The 24860-nt window shown below is 38.3% G+C and overlaps 1 long non-coding RNA gene across 1 annotated transcript in view; it reads right to left on the reverse strand.

The window, feature by feature from the left end:
* Positions 1–13668, reverse strand: part of LOC110122047 (uncharacterized) — a 29212-nt gene extending 15544 nt beyond the window's left edge. Inside the window, exon 1 of the long non-coding RNA XR_011488306.1 lies at positions 8377–13668. This is a non-coding gene — a long non-coding RNA (uncharacterized lncRNA). The remainder of the gene's footprint in view (positions 1–8376) is intronic.
* Positions 13669–24860: the final 11192 nt, after the last annotated feature.

Below are 24860 nucleotides of genomic sequence, written 5' to 3' on the forward strand. Positions count from 1 at the left end.
CTTGAGAAAAATGTGAAATTTATTGTTTTGGGATGAAATGTCCTATAGATATCAATTAGGTCTATCTGGTCTATTGTATCATCTAAAGTTTGTGTTTCCTTGTTAATTTTCTGTTTAGTTGATCTATCCATAGGTGTGGGTGGGTTATTAAAGTCTCCCACTATTATTGTGTTATTGTTAATTTCCCCTTTCATACTTGCTAGCATTTGTCTTACATATTGTGGTGCTCCTGTGCTGGGTGCATATATATTTATAATTGTTATATCTTCTTCTTGGATTGATCCTTTGATCATTATGTAGTGTCCTCCTTTCTCTTTTTACAGCCTTTGTTTTAAAGCCTATTTTATCTAATATGAGTGTTACTACTCCTGCTTTCTTTTGGTCTCTTTTTGCATGGAATATCTTTTTCCAGCCCTTCACTTTCAGTCCGTATGTGTCCCTTAGTTTGAGGTGGGTCTCTTGTAGACAGCATATATAGGGGTCTTGTTTTTGTATCCATTCAGCCAGTCTTTGTCTTTTGGTTGGGGCATTCAACCCACTTACATTTAAGGTAATTATTGATAAGTATGATCCCATTGCCATTTACTTTATTGTTTTGGGCTCGAGTTTATAAACCTTTTCTGTGTTTCCTGTCTAGAGAAGATCCGTTAGTATTTGTTGGAGAGCTGGTTTGGTGGTGCTGAATTCTTTCAGCTTTTGCTTGTCTGTAAAGCTTTTGATTTCTCCTTCATATTTGAATGAGATCCTTGCTGTGTATAGTAATCTGGACTGTAGGTTATTTTCTTTCATCACTTTAAGCATGTCTTGCTATTCCCTTCTGGTCTGAAGAGTTTCTATTGAAAGATCAGCTGTTATCCTTATGGGAATCCCCTTGTGTGTTATTTGTTGTTTCTCCCTTGTTGCTTTTAATATTTGATCTTTGTGTTTGATCTTTGTTAATTTGATTAATATGTTTCTTGGGGTGTTTTGCCTTGGGTTTATCCTGTTTGGGACTCTCTGGGTTTCTTGGACTTGAGTGATTATTTCCTTCCCCATTTTAAGGACGTTTTCAACTATTATCTCCTCAAGTATTTTCTCATGGTCTTTCTTTTTGTCTTCTTCTTCTGGGACTCCTATGATTTGAATGTTGGGGAGTTTAACACTGTCCCAGAGGTCTATGAGGTTGTCCTCATTTCTTTGAATTCTTTTTTCTTTTTTCCTCTGTTTCATTTATTTCTACCATTCTATCTTCTACCCCACTTATCCTCTCTTCTGCCTCTGTCATTCCACTGTTGGTTCCATCCAGAGTGTATTTGACCTCATTTATTGCATTATTTATTATATATTGACTCTTTTTTATTTCTTCCAGGTCCTTGTTAAAACTTTCTTGCATCTTCTGGATCCTTGTGTCCAGGCTATTTATCTGTAACTCCATTTTGTTTTCAAGATTTTGGATCATTTTCACTATCATTATTCAGAATTCTTTATCAAGTAGATTCCCTATCTCTTCCTCTTTGGTTTGGTTTGGTGGGCATTTATCCTGTTCCTTTACCTGCTGTGTATTTCTCTGCCTTTTCATCTTGTTTATATTGCTGTGTTTGGGGTGGCCTTTCTGTATTCTGGCAGTTTGTGGCTCCTCTTTATTGTGGAGGTTCCTTGCTGTGGGTGGGGTTGGAGGGGTGGCTTGTCAAGGTTTCCTGGTTAGGGAAGCTTGTGTCGGTGTTCTAGTGCATGGAGCTGGATTTCTTCTCTCTGGGGTACAATAAAGTGTGCAGTCATGAGTTTTGAGATGTCACTGGGTTTGGTGTGACTTTGGGCAGTCTGTATATTGAAGCTCAGGGCTATGTTCCTGTGTTGCTGGAGAATTTGCCTGGTATGTCTTGCTCTGGAACTTGTTGGCCCTTGGGTGGTGCTTGGTTTCAGTGTAGGTATGGAGGGTTTTGAGGAGCTTCTATCCATTAATGTTCCCTGGAGTCAGGAGTTCTCTGGTGTTCTCAGGTTTTGGGCTTAAGCCCCTGCCTCTGGTTTTCAGTCTTATTCTTACAGTAGCCTCAAGACTTCTCCATCTATACAGCACTGATGATAAAACATCTAGGTTAATGATGAAAAGTTTCTCCACAGTGAGGGGCACCTGGAGAGGTACACAGAGTTACATGGAGAAGAGAAGAGGGAGGAGGGAGATAGAGGTGACCAGGAGGAGAAGAGGGGGAATGAAAAGAGGAGAGAGCAAGCTAGCCAGTTATCACTTCCCTATGTGCTCGCCACAGTCTGGATCCCTTGGAGATGTTCACAGAGTTACACAGAGAAGAGAAGAGGGAGGAAGGGGACAGAGGTGGCCAGGAGGATAAAAGGGGGAATCAAAAGGAGAGAGATTGATCTAGCCAGTAATCAGTTCCCTAAGTGTTCTCCACAGCCTGGAACACACAAAGAGATTCACAGAGCTGGGTAGAGAAAGAAGAGGAAGGGAGGAGACAGAGGGAACCTGGTGGAGAAAAAGGAGAGTCCAAAGGGGGAGAGAGCAATCCAGCCAGTAATCTTGCTCCCAAGTAAAAATGGGTACTGAATATTGGGTTCTTAAAGATACAAAATTGATATCAAATACCAAAAAGCAAAGATTAAGAATCTAGAGTAGAGGTTAGATTCTCAAAAATAAAATATTAAAGCAAAAAATGAAGTCATAAAAATTATAAAATATATATATATATGAAGTTTGCTTTTAAAATAGGGTCTTTTTTTGCAAAGTAATAGTAGGTTATAAAAATGAAAATTAAAGGAGTAATAGAGGACTTAAAAATAAATTTTTTTTTAATTTAAAAAATGATAATAGTAAAATATATCTAGGACTTTCTCTGGTGGTGTTGTGGTCCGTGTGGGGTCAGTTCATTTTCAGATAGTTCCTTGATCCAGCTTACACTTCTCAGGATCTATAGGCCCCTTCCTATGTAGTTGGTGCTAACTGCAGGGTTTAATCTATTGCACCTGTCACTTCCAAAGCAGTTCCCTCTTTATTTTAGCTTCTTCTGTTTGCTGGCTCTTCAGTGCCTAATTTCCACCCTGACACAAGGGGGCGGTGGTGGTCACTTTCGGGCTCGCTTGTTCAGTCGTGCTGTTCGGGGGAATGAACACTGCAAACATATATCACTGCCTTTGTGGGGAGTATCTGCAGTGTCTCGGCCACACTGGGTTTGTCCCTGCTCACGGCCTGTGTGCTTTCCCAGTCTCCACTGTTCAGGCTCTAGGTTGTTCTGCCGGGAACTGTTTGAGGTGGGGCTGGGTTGCATGCACTTCCCAAGTCTAAGCCGTTCAGGTTCTCGGGTACTCCACAGAGGGGCAGACTTGGCTGGGCCCTTCCCAGGTCCCAGCAGCTCAGGTGACCAGGTGCTTGGTTAGCGCAGTCGCCCCCAGTTGAAGGCTGCGACTTATCGCCTCCCCCGTCCCAGCCGCTCAGTTTTCTGGGTGTACAACCTGCGCACCTTCTCAGGTGTGCCGTGTGTTTCTTCTGGGGAGCTGATCTCTGGCTGTGACCCTCCCGGCGGATGTCGACTGTCCAGAATCCCAAGAACTCTTGGTTAGCAACAAAGCCTGCTTGCAGTTTGGTAGATGATGCCTCTCTGGGGCCACGATTGCACCCTTCCAGCTCTGGCTGCCCCCTCCTGCCTGTCTCCAGCAGGGGATGGGCTGGTCCACAGCCGCTAGCTCTGCTCAGTCCTTTGTTCTCTGAGCAGGCATGGCAGTGTCTTAGATTAGGGCTTTCACGGGATAGCTATCCCACAGTCTGGGTTGCTGTCTCTAGTTAGTTCCCTCAGATGGCCCTCGGAGCACTCAGGCCGGGTCCTTACACTAAGCAATGCAACCTGCCCCTCCCTATCCAGCCCCTGCTTGCTAGTGGTGGATGTGAGCGTCTGGGCTGCTTCTCTGCTGGCAGTTGCCATTAGGCACATAATCTGTGGGGTTTAATTATTTATTTATTTTTCCTCCTGGTTAGGTTGCCCTCTGAGGTTCCAAGGCTTGCCACAGACTCGCCGGTGAGAGTGTTTCCAAACTTCTCTCTTTTTTAAGACTCCCTTCCCGGGATGGATCTCCATCCCTACCTCTTTTGTCTCTCTTTATTCTCTTTTATATTTTGCCCTACCTGCTTTCAAAGACAATGGGCTGCCTTTATGTCCTCTGCCAGCATTCAGAAGTTGTTTTTTGGAGTTTGCTCAGCATTCAAAGATTCTTTCAATGAATTTGTGGGGGAGAAAGTGGTCTCCCCATCCTATTCCTCTGCCATCCAAGTCCTTATCATTTCTGTCTTTTATCATGCCCATCCTTGCATGAAGCGTTCCCTTGATATCTCCAATATTCTTGAAGAAGTCAGGATTAACAATGATAGGTGGTAAGGATCCCTCCTAGATTAAAGGTGTGTTCATCCTCACTGGAGTGAGTGTCCAGAGGAGCCCTGATGGTCCTTTATCAAGTTTTCAGTATTGTCACCATAGAGATGAGAGTAACTGTACTGAACACTCCCCATCATTACTGCTTTTGCATGTTCCTTTAAGAATTTAGCTGGGACCTTGCAAGATACCGGGCTTCCCTGATAGCTCAGTTGGTAAAGAATCTGCCTGCAATACAGGAGACCCCAGTTTAATTCCTGGGTTGGGAAGATCCTCTGGAGGAGAGAAAGGCTAGCCACTCCAGTATCCTGGCCTGGAGAATTCCATGGACTATATAGTCTATGGGGTTGCAAAGAGTTGGAAACAACTGAGTGACTTTCACTTTTACTTTGCAAGATACACGTACGTGTCCTCCTGACTCATATGTGCCAGTTTATCAGGAAAGGCTTCCCCCACCCGCTGTGGTTCAGCTGGTAAAGAATCTGCCTGCAATGCAGGAGACCTGGGTTTGATCCCTGGGTTGGAAAAATTCCCTGGAGAAGGGAAAGGCTACCCACTTCAGTATATTGGCCTGGAGAATCCCATGGGCTGCATAGTCCATCAGGTCGCAAAGAGTTGGACACAACTGAGTGACTTTCACCTCACTTCACTTCATCAGGAAAGGCAAGAAGCTCTTGCACTTTTCCAGCAGGCATTGTCCTGCAAGATTGTTTGAACTGAGCAATGAAGTCCTAAGGTTGAACTTTGGATACTTCTTCGTGCACACAGGTTTTTATAATTGATCTTGGAGACAGGAGGTACATTTTATGCTGATTCACCTTATGAGTATTGCCAAAACCAAGAAAAATCTATAATCCCTGGCTTCCTCCTGAAAAATGAAACTGAGATCCAGATTCTGCTCACTCCTACTAATTGTAGTGAATAGATTTTTCAGTTTTGCCAGTAACACAGATATCAGAAATACAACCATTGTCTCCATAGTAATTCTGTAGTTACTGGAGATTAGATTTCCATTTCTCCAGATTTTCAGGAGAGAAAGAGCTAAACAAAGAATTAATGTTAGAGGTCTGCACCTTTATAAAAAATAATAATAATTTGAGGAGAGTCATTCGTGCCATTTCTAAGCCCATCAATAGTCCTGGGGCTATTAGAGAAGGAAACTAAGAACCACTGGTTCACTGCCAGTGATACAGTCCAGGTGTTGAGTTCAAGCTATGGATGGCAGAATAAAGGAGTGTTATACACCTACACCAGTGTGTTAGAGTTAAATTGAGAAGGCTAGAGCAGGTCAGTATCTACCATGAAATCATTTTCCAAATAACAAGCAGAGATTAAGTAAGATGCAGGTAGATCAAGTTGATTTAGACAGTTTTAAATGTGGAGCTCCAGTACTTGTTCAGTTCAGTTCAGTCACTCAGTTGTGTCTGACTCTTTGCGACCCCATGGACTGCAACATGCCAGGCTTCCCTGTCCATCACCAACTCCCAGAGCTTACTCAAACTCATGTCCATCAAGTCAGTGATACCATCCAACCATCTCATCCTCTGTTGTCCCTGTCTCCTCCCACCTTCAATCTTTCCCAGAATCAGGGTCTTTTCCAATGAGTCAGTTCTTCACATCAGGTGGCCCAAGTATTGGAGTTTCAGCTTCAACATCAGTCCTTCCAATGAATATTCAGAACTGATTTCCTTTAGGATGGACTGGTTGGATCTCCTTGCAGTCCAAGGGACTCTCTCAAGAGTCTTCTCCAACACCACAGTTCAAAAGCATCAATTCTTCAGTGCTCAGCTTTCTTTATAGTCCAACTCTCACATCCATACATGACTAGTGGAAAAACCATAGCCTTGACCAGACGGGCCCTTGTACTCTGTAATTGTACTATGTGTTAAAATTTGGCACAGCACTGCTGCACTGAGAGAGCAAGAATCCCTAAGGCTAGTCTGTTAGTTAACAGATAGGCTAGAGCTGTCACAAGGATAAGGATAAAGGTAATTATCTGCACAGGCTGAGCAACTGGAGATCATGACAAACCTGACTCGCTTTTACTAACTCTTCTATTCCACAGCTTCTGTGGAGTCAGAATGCATAGATGCAATGGCAATTAATACTGAAAATAATTATTTTGGGTCACATTATTTTTTCTAACCATATGTGAAGATATTGCTACATGATGGAGTTCTGAAGTACCCACTGTGGCTAGGGTTTCAGTTCTCTGTTCTTGACAATGTAGGTCTTAATGCTCATGGGATTTTGGCCTGCTAAATTGACCGTTCCTTGCTGTGGCCATTCGGGGCATAGGTTTATAATGGTTTGGCTCAGGCAAGCCTCAGGCATCCACTCCCGAGGATATGATGGGACTGGTTATGAAAGGGTATTATATTCCTTGCCAGCTTTTACTTATTTGCTCTTTGGACAACAATTATTTTTCATTTTAAAGCACAGTTTCCAATATTAGTTTTATTTTAAAAGTAAAATAACAAATGCATGTGGTAAAGAGTGTAAACAGAACAAAAATGACAGAGTGAAACTAAAATGTCTCTCCAAGTCACCTCCACAGAAGCAACTACTGTTAATAGGTTCTTGTTTATACTTCCAAGAAATTGTATTGCATTTACAAAGACATTATTCTCTGCCATGTTATCTTCTTTTCTCATTAGCAACTTAGAAAATTTCTTACATACTAGTACACACTGATTCATTTAGCCACTGCAAGAATTTAGATATTTTCTTGGTTTAATTGAGATATAATTGACATACAGTATTGTTTAAGACCTATAGCAATGATCTGAGTTACATATATTGTGAAATTGTCACAGAAAATTTAACATAGACCATCTCATATAGATACAAAAAAGAAAAAAAAAATTTGCTATGTGATAACTATTAGGATTTACTTTCTTAACTTTCATGTATACCATGCAGGAATGTTGACTACTGTCATCATGTCCTAAATTGTGTCCCTTGTATTTATTTATCATAGTACTGGAAATCTGCAACTTTTAACCACCTTCATCTAATTCTCCTTCCTCTACTGCTATCTCTGGTAATCACAAATCTGATCTCTCTTTTTTTTTTTTTTTCGTATTTGTTTTTAGATTCCACATATAAATTAGATCATATAATATTTGTCTTTGACTTATTTCATTTAGCATAATGCTCTCAAGGTCCATTCATGGCATTGCAAGTGGCAGGATTTCCTTTTTTTTTGGCAAAATAATATGACACTGTGATATCTTCTTGATCTGGTCATCTGTCAATGGATACCTAGATGGTTTCCATCTCCTGGCTATTTTAAATAATGCTGCAGTGCATGTGGAGGTGCAGATACCTCTTTGACAAAGTGGTTTTGTTTCTTTAAGATATATACACAGAAGTAAAACTGCTGGATCACACAACAGTTCAATTTTTAATGTTTTTAGGAACCTCCATGTTTCCCATAATAGCTGTATAATCCCACCACCAGTGGATAAGGATTCCCTTTTCTCCACCTCCTCACCAGCATTTGTCTATTGTCCTTTTAGTGCTAGTCCTTCTATCAGGTGTGAGATGATATATCATTGTGGGTTTTACTTACATTTCTCTAATGATTAGCGATGGTGAGCATCTTTTCATGCTAGCCATTCATACACCTTCTTTGGAAAAATGTCTATTCAGATCTTTTGTCAAATTTTTAAATCAGATTATTTAGGGTTATTTTTTTTTTGCTATTTTTAAAATTGAAGTATATATCTATATATGTGTGCTTTTTTTCTTTTTAATATTATTTTCCATTATGGTTTATTACAGGATATTGAATATAGCTCCCTGTGCTATACAGTAGATTCTGGTTTATCCATTCCATACATAATAGTTTGCATCTGCTAGTCCCAAGCTCTCGATCCAACTCTCCCTCACACCTCTTCTCTTGGCAACCACAATCTGTTCTCTATGTCTATGATTCTATTTCATAGATAAGTGTCATATTTTAGATTCCATGTATAAATGATATCATATAGTACCTGTCTTTAAGTTTTTTACTTACTTTGCTTAATAAGATCATCTCTAAGTTCATCCATGTGGCTGAAAATGGCAGGATTTCCTCCTTTTTATGGCTAGTTCCATTGTATATATGTACCATGTCATCCTTATACATTCATCTGCTGTTTCTGTGTCTTGGCTATCACAAATAGTGCTGCTGTGAACACAGGGGTGCATGTATCTTTTTGAATTACAGCTTTTCAAGATATATGTATAAAATTATGTCATCTGAAAATAGATATAATTTTACTTCCTTTCCAATTCTAAAGGCTTTCATTTCTGTTTCTTGCCTAATTGCTCTGGCAGAGACTTTCAATACTATATTGAATAGGAGTGATAAGCACTTCTGAAATGAGCAACCTTATCTTGTTCCTGATCTTACAGCAAAGCTTTTAATCTTTCACTGTTAGTATGATCCTAGCTACGGCATCATTATATATGTTGTTTATTATGTTAAGGTACATTCCTTCTATACCTATTTTATTAAGAATTTTTATCATGAACAAATGTTAAACTTTGTCAAGTTATTTTTTCTGTTATTGAGGTGATGATATGATTTCTATCTTTTATTTTGCTAATGTGATATATCACATTATTAATTTATGTTTGTTGAAGCTTCTCTGTATCCCAGAGATAAATCCTACTAGATCATGGTGAATGACCTTTTTAATGTCCTTCTGAATTTGGTTTGCCAGTAAGTTACTGAGAATTGTTTCATGTACAACATCAGGGATATGGGTCTGTAGCTTTCTTTTTTTCTGGTAGTGCCCTTTTCTGGCTTTAGTATCAGTATAAAGCTGGCCTTATAAAATGGATTCGAGAGTATTTCTTCCCCTTAAATTTTTTTGGAAGAGTTTTCAAAGGATTGGCACTAATTCTTATTTAAATATTTCTAAAATTCACCTATGATGACATCTGGTCCTGGGATTCTGTTTGTTGGGATATTTCTGATTACTGATTCAATCTCCTTACTTGTAATTCATCTGTTCAGACTTCCTATTTCTTCCTGATTTTGTCTTGGTAGATTGTATATTTCTAAGAATGTTTCCATTTTTTTCTAGGTTGTCCAGTGTGTGATGGATAGTTGTTCAGAGTAACCTCTTGTGATACTTTATATTTCTATGGTATCAACTGTAAAGTCTTTTTTTTTTTTTTTCATGTATAATTGTGTTGGTTTAGGGATCCTCTATTTTCTTTGGTGGATCTAGCTAAAAGTTTGTCAATTTTATTTATCTTTTCAATAATCAACTTTAGTTTGGCTAATCTTTTCCATTGTTTTCTTATTCTCTATTTCATTTATTCCTGCTCTAATTTTATCCATCCTTCTATTCAACTGGGCTCGGTTTGCTATTTTTCTAGTTCTTAAGACATGGTGTTAGGTTGATCATTTGAGAAATTTTGTGCTTTTGGATGTAGGTGTTTATTAGTGTGAACTGCTCTCTTGGAACTGCTTTTGCTACATCCCAAAAGTTCTCATATGTTGTGTTTCCATTTTTGTTTTTCTCAAATTGCTTTTAAATTCCCCCTTAATTTCTTCTTTAATCTTTTGGTTGCTCAGGAGAATGTTGTTTAATATCCACATATTTCTGAACTTTCCAGTTTTCCTATTGTTTTTGATTTCTAGCTTCATGCCACTTGCTCAGAGAAAATACTTGATATTAATTCAGTCATCTTGAATTTAAGACTTTATTCTTTGACCTAACATGAGTATCCTAAAAAATGTTCCATATGCACTTCAGAAAAATGTATTCTGCTGTCCTCAGAAAGGGTGCTGTCTATATGTCTGTTAAGTGCATTTGATACACAGTATTAATCAAATCTGCTGTTTCCCTATTAATTCTCTGCCTGAATGATCTATCCATTGTTGAGAGTGGGGTATTAAAATTCCCACATTTATTGTATTGTCATTTTCCTTTTTCCCTCCATTTAGCTTTGTCAGTTTTACTTTTTATATTTGGGAGTTCTGATGTTAGGCACATAAATATTTTAAGCTGTTGAATATTCTTGGTGGATTGTCCAGTCTCTAAGTTCTGTCTGACTCTTCGTGATCCCATGGATTGCAGCATGCCAGGCTTCTCTATCCTTTACTATCTCCCAGAATTTGCTCAAATTCATGTCCATTGAGTCAGTGATGCCGTCCAACCATTTCATCCTCTGTTGCCCCTTTTTTCCCCTGCCCTCAATCTTTCCCAGCATCAGGGTCTTTTCTAATGGGTTGGCTATTCACATCAGGTGGCCAAAGTATTGGAGCTTCAGCTTCAGCATTAGTCCTTCCAATGAACATCCAGGGTTGATTTCCTTTAGGATTGATTGGTTTGATCTCCTTGCTGTCCAAGGGATTCTCAAGAGTCTTCTCCAGCACAATTCGAAAGGATCAATTCTTTCTTGGTGAATTGACCACTTTTATATGATGATCTGTTTTCCTGCTATATCAGACAAAATAGATTTTAACTAAAATAGATTAAAATATAGCTACCTGCTTTCTTTTTCGGTATTACTTTCTTGAAATATCTTTTTGAAACATCCCTTCATTCTCAGTCTATGTGTATTTTTCAGACTAACATGTAGGTAGCATATTATTGGATCTTGCTTTGTTATCCATTCAGCCATTCTACGCCTTTTGATTGGAGAAATTAATTTACATTTCAAGTAATTATTTATAGGTAAGAACTTACTATTGCCATTATGTTAATTGATTCACCCAGCCCATGAAATAGTACATCTTTCCAGTTGTTCATGTAGCTTCAATTTCTATCAGCAATGTATTATAGTTTTCAGAGTATAAGTTTTTTACCTCCTTAGATAGATTTATTCCTAAGTAATTTATTCCTATTTTATTCTTTTTGATATGATTGTAAATGGAACACTTTCTCATTCTGATAGTTCATTGTTAGTATATAGAAACACAACAGATTTCTGTATTTAATTTTGTATCTTGTAAATTATTATTAGTTCTAATAGTCTTGTTAGCATCTTGAGGATTTTACATATATATGAGCTTCCCTTGTGGCTCAGCTGGTAAAGAATCTGCCTGCAATGCAGGAGACCTGGGTTTGATCCCTGGGTTGGGAAGATCCCCAGGAGAAGGGAAAGGCTACCCACTCCAGTATTCTGGCCTGGAGAATTCCATGGACTCTATAGTCCATGAGGTCACAAAGTCGGACATGACTAAGCGACTTTCACTTTCAAGTAAGTTCTCCACCCCTTTCTCTCTCTCTTCTCCTTTCTGAATCCCTATAATGTGAATTCTAGCTTGCTTGATGTTGTCCAAAAGGTCTCAAACCATTCTTTTTAAAATTATTTTTTCTCTGTTCAGTTTGGGTGATTTCCAGTCCTCTGCTTCCAGTTTGCTGACCCATTACTCTGTATCATCTAATCTACTATTGAATCCTATAGTGTGTTTTCTATTTAGTTATTGCATTCTTCAGCTCTGTTGGGTTCTTCTGTATGTTTTCTAACTCTTTCTTAAAATTCTCACTGTGTTCATCCATTCTCCTGAGTCTGTTAAGCATATTAATGATAATTGCCTTGAAATCTTTAATGGGTAAATTGTTTACCTCCACTTCACTTACTCTTCTGGGGTTTTATTGGAAACATACTCCTCCCTTGCTTCATTTTGCCCAAGTCTTTGTTTTTATTTCTATGTATTATGTAGGTCTGTTGTGTTTCTCTGCCTTGGAGAAATGGCTTTATGTAGGAAATTGTCCTGTGGGTCCAACAGCACATTCCCTTCTGGTTACCTGAGCTGTGTGCTCTGCAGGTGCCCTATGTAGGCTGCAAGGGCCTCTGTGTTGTGGTGGGGTCAATTACTGTGGGTGTGCTGTGGGCAGGACTAGCCCCCAGACCAGCTGGCTCCCAGGCTCTTCCTCAAGTGGAGGCTGCCAGCCCACCGGTGGGTGCAGTCAGGTGTTGATTACATGGCTCAGAGAGTCCCAAGGCTGGGCCCAGCCCACTGGTTGGTGGAGCTGGATTGGGGTACCTGGCTGCAGGGACCAGGGGACCCAGGGTTGGTGCTGCCTCTCTGGAGGTTGGGATAATGTCCCAGGGTGGCTGGCTGCATGACCAAGAGGTCCCAGGGTTGGTGTTGGCACACTGGTGAATAGACCCAAGTCCAGGGCTACTGGCTACAAGTCCTAGTGGTGCCTGGGGCTGGCGAGGCTTGATACCTATGCAGCCATTTGCTCAACCTGGGGAGTCCCAGGACTGCTGCCAACCAGCTGGTGGGTAGGTAAGCCTCTGGCACTAATTGGCTAGAGGGAGGACTCTAAAATGGCACTTTCCATCACCAGTGTCCTTACATTAGAACCAACTCCCCAAAATGGCTATCACTAGTGTCTACACCCCTACAAGGAGTCGCAGTTGTGTCCTGTCTCTCTAGCAGATGCTCCAAGGTCAGCAAGTGGGTCTCACCCAGGCTCCTTTCAAACTAGTGCTTTTGTACCGAGTCTCAGAGAGTGTGAGATTTTGCATGAGCCCTTTAAGAGCAGAATATCTGCTTCCTACAGCCCTCCTGCTCTCCTGTATGCAAGTCCTGCTGGCCTTCAAAACCATAAACTCTGAGGGCTCATTCCAGGTGCAGGCTACGGAGTCCAATGTGTATCTTGGACCCCTTGGTCTTGAGCAGAATCTCTGCAATGTGATTATCCTCCTATTTGTGGGTCTTCTGCCCAGAGGTGTGAGTCTTGACTATTTATACTGCATCTCTACCCATCCTACCTGTCTCATTGTAGTTCCTTTTTTATATCTTTAGATGCTGAAAAATATTTTCTACCAGTCTTCAGGTCATTCTCATCAATAGTTGTTCTGTACATATTTGTCATTTGGGTGTGTACCTGAAAGAAGGTGAATTAAATGTCTTCCTCTTCCACCATTTTGACTACATAATTTTTTTGTGTTTTGATGTCTCTGAGTATGTTTTGACATCTTTATCATGTTATCTTATATAATTAATATTGGTTTTTTTCCTTGTGGTTACCATGAGGCTTACATAAAATATTATAAAATTATGACATCTTATTTCATACTGATAACAACTGCAATAGAATTCCCAAGCTTTATACATTTATTTCCCCTCCCCTTCATATTTTAGGTTTACAGCTTACAGTTTACATATTTTTAATATTGTATAACTATAAAAGATTATTGTAGCTATTTTTACTTTTTAAAAAAACTTTAATCTAGAGTTGCAAGTGAATTACACCCCACTATTACCATATTACAGAGTCTAACTTTGCTTGTATACTTATCATTACAAGTGAGTTTTATGTGATTTTTTAAATATTTTTATGATGTTAGTGTCTTTCTACTTCCACTCAGAAAAAAAAAAAAAAAAAACTCCCTTTAGCATTTCTTATAGGGCAAGTCTGTGAATAACACTCTGCTTTTTTTTTCAGGAAGACTTTTATTTCTGCTCCATTTTTTAAAATTTATTTATTTTTAATTGAAGGATAATTGCTTTACAGAATTTTGGTGTTTTCTGTCAAACCTCAACATGAATCATCCAGCTTTGCTTGGTACAGAATTCTTGATTGACAGTTTTTCTTCTTTCAATATTTTGAATATATTATCCCAATCTCTCCTGGCCTGAAAACTGTTTGTTGAGAAATACATCAGTAGTCTTAGGTGGGTTCTCTCTTTTACCATATATAAATACTCTCTTTTCTCTTGCTGCTTTCAAAATTCTTTGTCTTTGACAAAATAATTACATATCTCTGTGTAGTCCTATTTGGATTTGAACTATTTGGAGTCTTTCAAGCTTCATGGATCTGAATGTTCCTTTCTCTCCTCAGGGTTGGGAAGTTTTCAGACATTATTGCTTTAAAGATACTTTCTATCCCACTCTTTTCTGTTGCTTCAGTAATTTCTATAATCTAGATGTGATTTCTTTTGATTATATCTGGTAACTCATCTAGGCCTATTTCACTCTTTTTCATTCTTTTCTCTTTTTGCTCCTCTGATTGGATAATTTCAATGGTCTTGGCTTCTAGGTCAATGATTCTGTCTTCTGCATTGTTGAGTCTGATTTTGAAATTCTCTATTGAATTCATTAGTAATTGTATTTTTCAGCTCCAGAATTTGTTTTGATGGTTTCTATTTTGTTCTTCTACTTCTCAATTTGTGTATTGTTTTCCAAATTTTGTTTGTCTGTGTGTTCTTGTGGTTCACTAAACTTTTAAAATAGGATTATTCTTAATTCTTTGATGAAGAGTTCATAGATTTCTCTTTTCTAAGGGTCAATTATTGGAGCTTTATTAGTTTCCTTTGGTGGTATTATGTCAACCAGATATATTGTGATTCTTGATTCGTTATGTTGGTATCTGCACATTTCATGAGCAATCTCCTCTTCCAGACTCCACAGGTTTGCTCTGACAGAGTGAGTTTTTCACCAGTCAGCTTAGTTTGTGTTTCTTTGTGTGTCCACTGACAACATGCTTGGGCATATGGGGCTTGCTATCACAGCCTGAGTCCAAAGTTGGAGGAGGTTTGAGGTACTATGGGCTGACAATGGTTGCATAGTACTATTGGCTTTCTTCCCTACCTAACTGAGGCTGTGGATGGGCTTCATGGTAAGCCTCAATCCGGGTTACTAGATGGTCAGCACTGGAGAACTGGATACTATGCTCAGCAGTAAGTAGAGCTTTTAATTAGCTGCTATGCCTGGCAGAGCACAGCCTGGGCCCCAGAGTGGCAGTTTGTTGTTTGGGGACCCAAATCATGTAAGACCCTACTCTGAACTCCTTGGCCTCATGGGCACATTAGTTAGGTCACAATATGTGACTTCTGTTCACATGACACTGTAAGTAGGGCTGTTAGATGAGTTACTTAGCTTCCTGTGGTCAGGTTCCCTTGCCAGGCAGGCTGAAGGCCGCATTAAGCCAAAGCTGTGCAATAGACTTATCAGCTCACTGTGCTCCTCCACCACCACCGAGTATGGAAAGCACCTCCATGACAGTCACTTTACTCATATAATCATTGAAGATATGGCAAAGGATGTGTTCAACTCTGGATGACACTCAAATATCAGCATTTCCTTAAGTACTCTGGGATTTCAGAGTGCTAACTGAAACATTTGCTTTTAGAGGATGATGTTTCACCAGAGCTGGGTTAGCACTATTAGTTTATTTATACTGTGAAAGATGATGAAGAACCTAAATTTCCACTGACCATGGCAAGACCTTTCCCCCCAACTATTCCTCGCCAATCACCTTGGTAAACTCAATTTGGTCTACCATCTGCTAAGCTGAAGCCCCAGTCTTGCATCTGTCTTTTGATTAACTGAAGTTCACTTTACTCAGACCTTCTGAGACACAAACAGTGAAAAATTCTGGGAATGAATTTGAACTTTGAACTGCTTTAATCTATCCCATTAAACTTTAAGCTATGTGTTCCCTGCAGAGCAGTCATCTTGCCTTTTAGTAAAACCTTGAGCTAATAGCTTTTGGTGGGTTTTCCTCCTCCCACCATTCTGTGGCACTATTTTTTAGTCTTCTCAGAGATTGCATTCATTTTTAAAGAATACTTGTTTTACCAAGATTTTAATGGATAGCAAATAAAAGTATTCTCTGATAAATTTCAGAAAGGATTCTGAATTTTGGAAGTTATTTTGAAATATATAAACCTCTGCTCCCTTTCACCCAACCTAGGCATGCACTTTAGAGGTTTCATGGGACTAAGGAAATTCCCACATGGTAAGAAACCATGGTACCAAAGAAGTTTACAATCTTCATTTTGCAACAGAAATTACAAAAGCAGACTGTCTTGAATTAGAAGCTAACTTAGCAGTCTTAAAGCTTTAGTCACTATATCTTACATATATTGGGCAACAAAAAAAATCACTTGTATACTTTTTAGACTGTTACATGGTTCAATCTAGACCCTGAATTGTCAATATCACAAAAAGTTCTGGGTGAAGATCAACTACACAATAATAGAAATCTATAGTGCAGGATGGAGGCATGAAAGCAACCATCTGAAGTAAATTTTTCTTGAATTTGGCCATGCATATTTTGATATTTCTCTCTCTAAAATTCTTATCCTGAGAGCCTAAGTAACAAAGAGAATCAGAAAGGTGAAATCTGAATGTGATGGAAGAACAAATTATTGGTGGCTTTATATTTGTTGTCCTAACAGCTGACATCTTAGCCTGTCAGGTCTCTTCAATGTGAAGTTATTGATTTCTCCTTTATACTTAGTTCATCTTGACCATAGGAAATATGTGAGTAGAGATTCCAGACTCTGTTCCTGATTAGTTTTGACAAACAGGGCCTGAGTTTTCTCTGTCAAACTATCACTATATCTTAAAACCTGCTTGAACAAAATAAGACCCAAATGGCAGATAGCATCTGAAAATAATCTTTGCCTCTAGCTTTAGTAATATTTGCTTTCTATCCTGATTTAAATTGTATTTAATTTGATACAGGCTTATTGAAGACTTGATCACAGGTAGAGTTCTATAAACACCTTGCACATTTTCTTTCAACCCCATGGCAATCAAGACAAATTACAAAATGTCTGAAACAAGGTCATCCATGAAGATTACAAATACCAATTCTAGCTGGGTTGCTGGAGGTCAAATATCATAAACCCATATTTTGCAATAAAGGACCACCCCATATAGGTAAAAAGAATGAAAGAAACAGAGATGATCATGAAAGTGGGAAATTAAAGGCAGTCTCTCTAGTATGGTATACAGAAACACAATTTAAAAATCTAAAATCATTTCTGTCCTTAGGAGACAAAGTATGGTTCTAAGAGGTTCTGAAATGTGGCTTGAGTCTTCTCGTCTTTTGGTTGGGGGGGTCTTTTGATGGGGTAGAAGAGGCTCTCCTGAAATTTCAAAGAAATATAACTAAAAGTATATTTCCTCTGCAAATACAGCTCCATGAAAAGCCACCTAGCTTCTCTCATTGCAACCCAAGTTGCCATCCTGAATTACCAATGCTCTTGATGCAATTATAGAGCACATATACTTCTAAATTTATCATAAAATATTTATCACCTATGAGCTGTTACCTGAAGGTTCCTCTAATGTGTCACATATCCTTCAGGATATTTCCCTTACTGAACTTCTTAGTAGTCAATAACTGTAGTAAGCTAAGAAACAAGAAGGTATAAATGAGGTCAATCTAAGAAAAGCCTGTCTTCAACTTTTCTTAAATTAGATTGCTGTCCTTCGTGGAGAGCAATTTGAATATAAAAGGATTCTGGTATTTTAAGACAGTACTCTGATTTCTATGGAACATATTTGATAGAAAGTTACCTGGTGCATGGAATATAATGAAGGTCTGTAGAGGTATCCTTAGCAGTTGTTTCAGGCACCCTTAGCTGTTGATATGGCTCTGTATGTTAAGTCCTATAGATACCCATGGGTAATGGAATTATTTCCAAAGAAATTTACCAAATTAGGTAGCAGAACCTATGAAAGATATTATAGGAGTCAAAGAGGGCAAAATTAAAGACTCAAGCCACATTTCAGAACCAAAAAGAAGCATAATTAGTTACTTAGTACAGAGAAGATTCATGTATGGTGATTTAGGGAGACTTATTGGACATTGAAGTTAAGTACAAGAAAATTATTGGATTTTTTTAAATTGACATATACTTGAAATAATATTGTATTAATTTTTGGTGTACAATGTAATGATATATGTATGTATTGCAAAATGATTCCTATAATAAGTTTAGGTAACATCCATCACTTCAAAAAGTAATGTTTTTCTTTCAATGAGAAATTTTAAGATGTATACCCTTAGCATATTTCAAATATACAATAAAATATTGTAAATTATTGTCACCACATTGTACAGTACATCCCCAGTATTTATTTTACAACTGGAAGGTTGTAACTTTTGATCCCCTTCATCCATTTCACCTACCACTGGCAACCAACAATCTATTCCCTATACTGTGAATTTCTATGAGTTTGGGTTTTTGTCTTATTCCACATATAAGTGAGATCATTCAGCTTTTGTCCTGTTTCACTAGATGTGATGTCATCACATTCCATCCATGTTGCTGCAAATGACAGGATAATAATTCATTCCTTCTTATAGCTGAGTATATTCCATAGTGTGTGTGTGTGTGTGTGTGTGTGTATGTGTGTGTGTGTATGCATGCATGCCACAATTTATCCATCCTGTCTATTCATCCATCAGTGGACATTTAGTTTGGTTCCATGTCTTAACTAATGAGAATAATGCTGTAATGAACACATGAATGCTTTTCAAGATAGCAATTTCATTTCCTTCAGAGATATACCCCTAAGTGGAACTGCTGAATCATATAGTAGATCTATTTTTAATTTCTTAATGAATCTTCATACTGTTTTCCATAGTAGCTGCACCAATTTACATTTACCAACAGTGCACAAGAGTTCCCTTTTCTTTACATATTCAGTATCTTTTCATATGCCTGTTAGCCACCATTTGTATGTCTTCTTTGGAGAAATGTCTATTTGTATCTTTTGTCCATTTTTTGATTAAGTTGTTTATTTTTTGATATCAAGTTACATGAGCTGTTTAAATATTTTGGATATTAACCCTTGTTGGTCATAACATTTGTAAATGTTTTATCTCATTCTGTAGGTTGTTCTTCCTCTGGCCTGATTTTCTTTTGAAAATTTTAAGTAATAAATGAAATGATTACTGAACTTATAGGACACTAAATTGGTACTTTAAAAAAAATTTTTAAAGCACAGGATAAAAATACAAAAATACAGGTATCATGAGGGAAAAATTAATTAATAAAGGACTTGGAACAAAGATCTGTGAAACTAATGTATAAATAATAGAAGTTCTAGTTGAGGACAGGAAGATATGTACCATTAATATGGAAGAAAGACAGTCATTAAATAGAATAAATTTTTCATGAAACCAAGACCAAACTGAGTTTGAATACTGAAAGGACTCAATAAATCCCAGGATGAATTGATAAAGAAATATCAACTTAGTCAAATTTTAATTAAACTTTTCTGAACTCCATGAACAAAAGAAAGTCTTGAAAGGTTCTCAATAGGAAAACAGAACAATGAATAACAACAATAAAATAAACAGGTGGCAACATTGTAGATGCAATGGCAGTTTCTCCTAGCTTCTAGATTGACAGCAGAATATCTCTGCTCCACATAGAAGCAGAGTCCTTATAGCTTGTAGTCCTTATATCTCAAAAAGACATAAGGAAGATATAATCTCAGAATTCAGACATATCTACTGATAACACACATTTACAGTATCTGGGGAAAAACATTTGAGAATATCTTCAAATGACTGCACAAGAAACTAAACCAACATGGGGGGAAGATATAGAAAGGAAACAGTGATGAAAAACAAACCTTGAATATAAATTTAAAAATATTAGATTATCTGGGAATACACAGCATTGATGACATAGGACAATTCCTGGGATTGCAAAGAGTCAGACCCAACTGAGCAACTGAACTGAACTGAATTGATGATATAATTGGGCTTTCTGGGTAATTCAGCTGGTAAAGAACCTGCCGGCAATACAGGAGACCCCAGTTTGATTCCTGGGTCAGGAGGTTCCTCCGGAGAAGGGATAGGCTACCTACTCTAGTATTCTTGGACTTTCCTGGTGGCTCAGACAGTAAAGAATACGCCTGCGATGCAGGAGACCTGGGTTCAATCTCTGGGTTGGGAAGATTCCCTCAAAGAAGACATGGCAACCCATTCCAGTACTCTTGCCTGGGAAATCTCATGGACGGAGGAGCCTAGCAGACTACAGTCTATGGGGTTGTGAAGAGTTGGACACGACTGAGAGACTTCACTTTCACTTTTCACTTTCATGCACTGGAGAAGGAAATGGCAACCCACTCCAGTATTCTTGCCTGGAGAATCCCAGGGACGGGAGCATGGTGGGCTGCTGTCTTTGGGGTCACACAGAGTCAGACACGACTGACGTGACTTAGCAGCAGCAGCATGTTGGGTGCATATATATTTATGATGATTGTATCGTCTTGAATTGATCCCTTGATCATTATGTAATATCCTTCTTTGTCTCATTACATTTTTTGTCTTAAAGTCTAATTTGTCTGATACAAGTACTGCTACCTCACCTTACTTTTCATTTCAATTTGCATGGAATATCTTTCCCATCCCTTTGAGACACTGTATGTCTTTAGATCTGACTCAGTCAGTCTTTATCTTTTGATGGAAGCATTTAGTGCATTTACACTTAAATAATTATTGATAGGCATGTACTTGTTCCCATTTTGTTAGTTGTTTTGGGGTGTTTTGTAGTTCTTTGTTGTTCCTTTCTCTTTTGTTCTCTGACCTGGTGATTTGATGACTCTCTTTACTGCTGTTTGGATTTCTTTATCCTTTTCTTGTGTGTATCTGCTGCAGATTTTTGGTACACGGTCACAGTGAGAGGTGGGTGTGGGTGTGTGTGATGATTTTAAGTGGCTGATCTCTCAAGTTCAAACACATTTTTAACCCTGAATTTTTACTTCCCTCCACCAATGATTACTGTTTTTAGATCTTATATTTTATACTTTCTGTTTTGTGTATCCCTTAACTAGTTATTGTGGATATAGATCATTTTACTACTTTTGTCTTAGCTTTATACATGGTTAGTTTACTATGTCTACTGTGTTTTTGCATCTGTCAATGAAATTTTTCCTTTAGTAATTTTCATGTTTCTAGTTGTGACCTTTTCTTTTTTTTTTTGCTTTGAGAGGTCCCTTTAATAATTTCTTGTAAAGATAGTTTGGTGATACTGAAGTCTTTTAGGTCTTGCTTGTCTCTAAAACTTTAGATCTTTCTGTCCAATATAAATGATGGGAGCGTATTCTTGGTTGTAGATTTTCCCTTTCATCACTTTAAAGATACAATGCCGCTCCCTTCTAGCCTACAGAGTTTTTGCTGAAAAGTCAGCTGCTAGATTTATGGGAATTTCTTTGAACATTACTCATTGCTTTTCTCTTGCTGCTTTTAATATTCTCCCTTTATCTTTAAGGTTTGTCACTTTAATAGGAGTATGTCTTGGTATGGTCCTCTTTCAATTGATTTTATTTGAGACTCTCTTTGCTTCCAGTAGCTATCTGTTTCCTTTGCCAGATTAGGGACGTTTTCAGCTATTATGTCTTTAAATATTTTTTCTGCCCCCCCCTCCTTCTCCTTCTGGGACCCATATAATACAAATGTTAGTGTGCTTGATGTTGTTTAAGAGGTCTATTAAATTATCCTAGTTTTTTTTTTTTTTTTCTGCTTAGCTTCCAATATTCTGTCTTCTGGATCAATGACCCTTTCCTCTATACCACCTAATCTACTGTTGATTCCTTTTAGTGTATTTTTCATTTCAATTGTTACATTCATCTCTGGTTCTTCTTTACATTTTCTAAGTCTGTATTAAAAACTTCTAACTTCTCACTCTACTTATCTAGTCTTTTTGTCAGTTTTTTATAGTTTGTATAATCATTACTTTGAATTCTTTATTGGGTAGGCTGCCTATCTCCACCTTATTTAGTTCTTCTTCTTCAGGGCTTTATCTTGTTCCTTGGTTTGAAACATATTCCTCTGTTGCCCAATTTTTCCTAATTTGCCATTTTTATTTTCATGTATTTTATAGGTTTCGTGTATTTTATTGTTACATTTCCTGAACCTGGAGAAGTGGCCTTTTGTAGGAGATAGCCTATGAGTCCCAGCAGTGCACCGACCTTTAGTCACCAGATCTATGTCTTTTTATATACCAGTGCTATGTGGGCTGTGAGTCCCTCTGTTGTGGTGGGCTGACTATATGGGCAGTTTGGTAAGTGTAACTGTTGGTTTTCCAGACCAAGCTTTGTACAGAGGTTGTTGGCCCCTGGTTATTGAGGCCAGGTCATGAAGCAGCTGGCTGTGAAACCCGATAGGATCACAGGGCCAATACTGGTGAGTCTGGCCCCAAACTTCTTTCAAATTACTGCTTCTTCCTTGAGTCCCAGAAGTGTGTGAGATTTTGTGTGCATCCTTAAAGAGTAATATCTCTATCTCCCATAACCACCTGGCTCTCTAGAAAGTAAACCTCATTGGACTTCAAAGCTAAATGTCCTTCCCAATCCACAAACTGAGGAGCCTGATGTGGGGCTTTGGCCCCTTGCTCCTTGGAGAGAACCTCTGCAATTGTAGTTATCCTCCTGTTTGCTGGCTGCCTGCTAGAGGTATGGCTCTTGACTGTACTGTGAGACCCTGCTCCTCTTACCCATTTCCTGGTTCCTTATTCCTATCTTTAGTTATAGAAGATAGTTTCTGCTAGATTAAAGTCTTTCTCATCAATAGTTGCTCTGAAAATAATTGTTAATTTGGTATGCCTATGGAAGCAAGTGAGTTCAGGGTCTTCCTATACTGTCATCTGGGACACAAACCCTTTCATCTGCCATCTCTATGTCTTATACTTCTTTTGTTCTTCTGTTATTGCTCATTTTTTGTTAAATAGATATTTTTAGTGTACTATTTTCTTCCCTTCCTGTTTCCTTTTATTGTATTTTTGAAAAATTTTAAACCATTTTTATTAGTTTCCCTGAGGATTATAACTAGCACTTTAATTTAGAAAATCTAGTTCAGATTAATTCTAATTTATTCAAACAGTGTATAGTAACTTTGCTACAATGTATTTCTACTCCCTTGCCTTTTTCTGTTATAAAAGTAATATCCTTATACAATATACCACCTACTTATCAACACATCTTTAGTTTTATGAAGTTGTCTTTTAAAGCAGATAGGTAAAAAAAAAAGTTACAAACAAAAATATATTTATACTGTTTCTTATATATACTTGTGTAGTTACCTTTATTGACACAATTGTTTGTGTGGATTTGAGTTACTTTGTGGATTTTCTTTTCAGCCTGAAGTACTCTCTTCAGTAACTTTTATAGGACAGGGCCTGTTGTTCAGTTGCTCAGTCTTGTCTGACTCTTTACCACTCCATGAACTGCAGCACACCAGTACATAATCCTTCACTATGTCCCAGAGTTTGCTCAAACTCATGTCCATTGAGTCAGTGATGCTATCTAACCATCTCATTCTCTGTTGTCCCCTTCTCCTCCTGACCTCGATCTTTCCCAGCATCAGGGTCTTTTCCAATGAACTGGCTCTTTGCATCAGGTGGCCAACGTATTGGAGCTTCAGCTTCAGCATCAGCCCATCAAATGAATATTGAACATTGATTTAGAATTGACTGGTTTGATCTCCATGCAGCCCAAGGAACTCTCAAAAGGCTTCTCCAGCACCACAGTTTGAAGCATCAGTTCTTCAGTGCTCAGCCATCTTTATGGTCCAACTCTCAAATCCATAACATGATTACTGGAGAAACCATAGCGTTGACAATACCATTATTATTGGTTTCCCTGAGGATTATAATTAGCACTTTAATTTAGAAAAATATAGCTCTAAATCAAATTAATTTAGAAAAATCTAGTTTGACTATATGGACCTTTCTCAGCAAAGTGATGTCTCTGCTTTTTAATACACTGATTTGTCATAGCTTTCTTCCAAGGAGCAAGCATCTTTTAATTTCATGGCTACAGTCACCAGTGCAGTGATTTTGGAGCCCAAGAAAATAAAGTCTGTCACTGTTTTAACTTTTTCTCCATCTATTTGCCATGAAGTGACGGGACCAGATGCCATGATCTGAGTTTTTTGAATGCTGAGTTTCAAGCCAGCTTTTTCACTCTCTTCTGTCACCTTTATCAAAAGACTCTTTAGTTCCTCTTCACTTTCTGCCATTAGGGTGGTGTCATCTCTATATCTGAGGTTATTGATATTTCTCCCAGCAATCTTGTTTCTAGTTGAGCTTCATCCAGCCTGGCATTTTCCATTAATTACTTTGCATGTAAGTTAAATAAGCAGAGTTACAATATGCAGCATTGACGTACTCCTTTACCAATTTGGAACTGGTCCATTGTTCCATGTCTGCTTCTAACTGTTGCTTCTTGACCTGCATATAGGTTTCTCAGGAGGCAGGTAAGGTGGTATTCCTAGCTCTTTAAGTATTCTCCACAGTTTGTTGTGATCCATGCCGTCAAAGGCTTTAGTGTAGTCAGTAAAGCAGAAGCAGATGTTTTTCTGGAATTCCCTTGCCTTTCCTATGATCCAATGTATGTTGGCAGTTTCATCTCTGGTTCCTCTGTTTTTTCTAATTCCAGCTTGCATATCTGGAAGTTCCCAGTTCAGATATGTTGTAGGATTTTGAGCATTACCTTGCTAGCATTTGAAATGACTGCAATTGTGAAGTAGTTTGAACATTCTTTGGCATTGCCCTCCTTTGGGACTGGAATGAAAACTGATCTTTTCCAGTCCTGTGGCCACTGCTGAATTTTCTAAATTTGCTGGCAAATAGAGTGAAGCACTTTAACAACAACACCTTTTAGGATATGAACTAGCTCATCTGGAATTCTGTCACTTCTACTAGCTTTGTTCGTAGTAATGCTTCCTTAGGCCCACTTGAATTCACACTCCAGGATGTCTGGCTCTAAATGAGTGATCACGGCATTGT

The sequence above is a fragment of the Odocoileus virginianus genome, chromosome 6, assembly GCF_023699985.2.
Source record: "Odocoileus virginianus isolate 20LAN1187 ecotype Illinois chromosome 6, Ovbor_1.2, whole genome shotgun sequence".
Classification (NCBI taxonomy): domain Eukaryota; kingdom Metazoa; phylum Chordata; class Mammalia; order Artiodactyla; family Cervidae; genus Odocoileus; species Odocoileus virginianus.